Source organism: Seriola lalandi, unplaced genomic scaffold (assembly GCF_002814215.2).
Source record: "Seriola lalandi dorsalis isolate HSWRI2012SDOR001 ecotype SW California unplaced genomic scaffold, Sedor1 jcf7180002054921, whole genome shotgun sequence".
In the NCBI taxonomy this organism is placed as follows: Eukaryota; Metazoa; Chordata; class Actinopteri; order Carangiformes; family Carangidae; genus Seriola; species Seriola lalandi.
In genome coordinates, this window is record NW_019525473.1 from 1,445,987 (window position 1) to 1,447,259 (window position 1,273).

Sequence of the window (1,273 nt, forward strand, 5' to 3'; positions counted from 1 at the left end):
CAGTGGTAGTTTGAGAGGGAGGGGGATCAGAGTTCAGTGATGGCGAGTGTGCGAGAGTTTAAGAATAGTAGATCCAGATCCTTCAGAGGACGAAGGGGCAATTGAACGGAGGGTCTACAATGTGTCCGTCCCAAATCAAGTGTGGTATGTGGTGTTTTGTAGATTTGATGAACCTTACACTAAATTACACTTACACTTATATTAAAATTTGATGTACATCCAATGTGGTTGATAATAATAACAATAATAATGATAATAATAATAATAATAATAATAATAATAATAATAATAATAATATTAATGATAATAATCTCATATCTTTGTTCTTATTCCAGGCATATTGACACAAATTACAAGTTAAATCCATGGGGAATTGTGTTTCATGGTGGAGTTGATGGCTTTAGTTGCTTCATTAGCTACCTGAGATATTGCACAGACAACAGAGCATCAACTTCCTTGCAGCTTTTCCAGGGTGCTGTTGATCTATTTGGACTCCCACATCTGGCATATCAGGGGTGATGCTGGTAGTGAGAATAATGATATTGCACTGTTTATGATTGATGAACAATAGACACTAAAGAACAGGTCAACTACAATGCAGAAAGAAGTGCCTCATATTTATCAACTTAAAAAAAAAATTAACCAAATGCACATAATTAAATCTAAAACAAAAAAACATGGATTTTAATAAATCTTCAACTGTAACGAAGAACTTTTTCTTTTACTGTATAGTTCTTCATGTCTTTGAAATAACCGCATTCATAAAAAAAACAAAACCAAAACAAAAACACGCTTATTATATCTCAAGCTCAACAAGCCTTTTCCATAATATTACCTCTTGCGCGCTTCCTGTTCCAAAACCTGTTGAATTGCGTGTTTTAAAACCCATGGACTGGAAATCGGGAATGTGTGATGAACTCAACGCTTGGCTTTGGAGAGAAACTGGAATGCTGGAATGCGGTCACACCCAGTGGAGAAAACAAGAATATCCTCCAGAAAGACATTACTTTCAACTGTAAAACATGAAAACAGAATATCTAATAATGACTAAGTCATCATTTAATAGTATTTTCATTAAGTAATTAATTATTATACCACTGGATTGATGCAAAAGTGATATAAGAGAGGTGAGTAGTTAAATTCCCTTAAACCATTTTATTTATTGAAATGATACTGTAATTTGAAAGGGTTGCTCAAAAGGTCATAAACAAAGCTAACAACAATCTGGTAAATATGGTGAAGCACTAGCAGCAAAAACACATCAAAACAAAAA